General features: G+C 36.9%; 1 long non-coding RNA gene across 1 annotated transcript; it reads right to left on the bottom strand.

The window, feature by feature from the left end:
- Nucleotides 1-562: 562 nt before the first annotated feature.
- Nucleotides 563-1,694, bottom strand: LOC104952365 (uncharacterized). Its single transcript, XR_799107.1, has 3 exons — nucleotides 1,591-1,694; nucleotides 800-866; nucleotides 563-708 (listed from the first exon to the last, which is right to left on the bottom strand). It is a non-coding gene; the product is annotated as an uncharacterized lncRNA (long non-coding RNA).
- Nucleotides 1,695-3,157: the final 1,463 nt, after the last annotated feature.

Below are 3,157 nucleotides of genomic sequence, written 5' to 3'. Positions count from 1 at the left end.
AATTTGCAGAGATAGCTTACCTTGGTTGCTGATTGGCTAAGGGTTACACGAGCCAAAACATCATTATGACATCATAAAGGGGCCAAAATCTGATCAGCTCATTTTCAGACAGGTTTTTATAGAAATGGATCAGGACAAAAAGAGAGAGAATCTTTGTTCCTGAAACTTTCAGAGTCTCTTTCCACAGAGGGGACACATGTTGATGTAGAAGAGACATGAAGAAGAGGGGACACATGTTGATGTAGAAGAGACATGAAGAAGAGGGGACACATGTTGATGTAGAAGAGACATGGAGAAGAGGGGACACATGTTGATGTAGAGGAGACATGAAGAAGAGGGGACACATGTTGATGTAGAAGAGACATGGAGAAGAGGGGACACATGTTGATGTAGAAGAGACATGGAGAAGAGGGGACACATGTTGATGTAGAAGAGACATGAAGAAGAGGGGACACATGTTGATGTAGAAGAGACATGGAGAAGTGGATTTTGCATAATAGGTGACCTTTAAAGAATAGCAGCCATAAAGATGTCGAGGTATGTAAATGCTTTTTTAATGAACAGTAGGAAATTGTTGAAATCATTAACAAACGTACCAGGCAGGGTCGAACACTTTGTACCAGTTTGTCGGCAGATTCTCCACTCTGGTGGATTCATAATCTACGTTGTTGTCGTCGTAATCTTCAGCAATAATCTCCTCATCTCCCTCTGGAGGAAATGGAGAAGAAAAGTTAGGTGAGAAATAAAAAAGATATATGAATGCTAATACTCCCAAATGGTTTCTTCTCAAATGTTTTACCTTGGTCTGAAGGTTTGACGATCCCTCTCTTTGCCAGGCGGGCGAGCAGCGCTGCAGGAAGAGGCATCTGAAGAAGAGAGGAGGAGGAGAAGGAAGATGAGAGGGGTGCATCTGAACGAAATACCCCAAATAATAAACCAACAGTTTTATTTGTATTAATATCTTCTTTCATATGTTTCTTGTTCCCTGTAGTTGATTTACCCTTAGAGGCTGGGAATATTGTGACCCTGAGTGGAAGCCCAAAATAGTGCGAGACCAATGTGCAAGAAATGCAGATGAAGTAAACTATATACATGTCAGAAAGAAATACAATAAGCTTTATGTTGCAGATAATGTTGTAAGGGACCAAGTAAATGCAGGACTCTATATACATGTAAATAGAAAAACATATACAAGAATAGCACGTAAATATTACAGTGAAATAAAATAACATACGGGTCATCCAGTGGAAAAAGGTTTGCACACGCCACTGTCTATAAGAGAGCAACAACAGAAATACAGCAAGGTTCTGGTTCTTGTTCTGGTCCATACTGCATGCTTTCGTACCTCTGTGAGTCCCCATCTAACATGTTAGCTTGTGTCTCTTTTAGCTTATCAGGTTTGGTCAACGTCTTATTTATAAATTAAGGATGCGTTCTCCATTTAAAAGCGACCCGCTTGGTGAAGCAGAAACTGGGAGATTAAACCAACACACACCTGTTGTTTTCGTATATATACCCCTATACATATACTACCACTAAACACCTACACGTATATTGTGAGTTAAAGTAATGAAATAAGTCAAACATTACCTTTTTATTTCGTATAAAATCGCCTCTGTGATCTCGAGGAGACTTCCCACAACAGCAAACAGCGCGCGCAGTGATGACGTAGCAACGTTGTTTCCCTGACGACAAGAAAGATGGAGGAGTATGCTCGTGAACCCTGGTGAGATTAGTTTTATTCTTAAAAAACATGTCGTTTTCGATGTTCATTTAAATGTTTTAACATCGGATAATGTTTGGTATTCTTGTATTCATGTTGTAGATGTTGTTAGAGGCTCTCTGCGTGTTAGCCTGTTAGCTTAGTGGAGGCTGATGGGTATAAATAGATAAAGCTGTGGGCAGTTAAAGAGAGTAACTGAAGCTACATTTTGATCTTGTACTTAATTAAAAGTACCAGAGTGTAGGACTCAAGTAAAGATACAATATATATCTGCATTTACTCAGGTACAGCTTCCTGTTTTATAAATACAACAATAGTTTTTTACAAGGTCTCAATAATTGAATATGTCATTTATGTCACTTTCTGCTACTCATTGCTTTTACCTGCTATGCACCTTTTGCTGTACATATAGTAATACTAGAATTACTAGTTTAAGGGTCATTCCAGAATATATAAAAAATCTAATACTCCATGCCCAAAAAGCTAAAACATGCACTTGTTGTGTTAACCCTTTAACTGCCAGACCAAGAAAAAAGCTATGGACAAATTATTTTGTTGCATTTTCTTATCAAATGGGCCACAAATAAACACAAACTAATTTTTTTTTGTTGACTGACCACACAGTTTTGTTTTTATGAGCCTCTACCAACTGGTCGAGCTGGCCTTCTATGGTAAAAGTACGTTTTCAACAATCATCATATACAGTACAGTATTTGTATGCATCAAACTCAAATAAAACACAAACTCAAATGCATTTGTTTCTTTTATGGAAAATGAGCAATATATATAACCAGATATATTCATAAAAGATAATAAATTATAATTGTAAATACAAAAAAATGGAAAAAAGTAATGTAAAGTGTTTTTCATGATAAAAAAATACTTGCTCATCTTACTGTATATGCTGAATTGGCCTAACAGGAAACCACTGGCCTAACAGCAAATGTCTATATCCTGTGTTGGTCTAACTTGCTCATCTGTGTGCAACTTTGGGCTGAATGCCATGCATTTAAAGGGTTGTCTTGAGACAACATGTATATAAAGTTGTAGAAAAAGTGGTTTCAAAATATTATTGAAATGATCAAATAGCTCTCGAAAACCCCCTAAAATGGCATTTTTCTCTTATTCCCCGCTTCTTGGTGACCAACTTGCATGTTAAATATAACATTTAAAATAATAATAATAAATAATACTTTTTTTTGTATTATTCTATTGATATATGTCTCTTTTAATGGTAAAATCAATTTGTTAAATCAGAAGCATATTTTAAATAACAGTAATTTTGCACAGAAGGTGTGTCCCTCAACATGCGTTCAACCCTGTTACCCAAACCTTTTTAGATTGGCAGATGAAGTGAAAAAACTGTTTGTCACATGACACACAGGAAGTGACATCAGCAAGCCATCTGCTAGTGCCATGGGTCGACCAAAACTA

This window comes from Notothenia coriiceps, unplaced genomic scaffold (genome assembly GCF_000735185.1).
Source record: "Notothenia coriiceps isolate Sejong01 unplaced genomic scaffold, NC01 NC01_scaffold00019897, whole genome shotgun sequence".
NCBI lineage: Eukaryota > Metazoa > Chordata > Actinopteri > Perciformes > Nototheniidae > Notothenia > Notothenia coriiceps.
The sequence above is the reverse complement of the archived record's forward strand: the minus strand, read 5'-3'. Positions and strand labels throughout refer to the sequence as shown.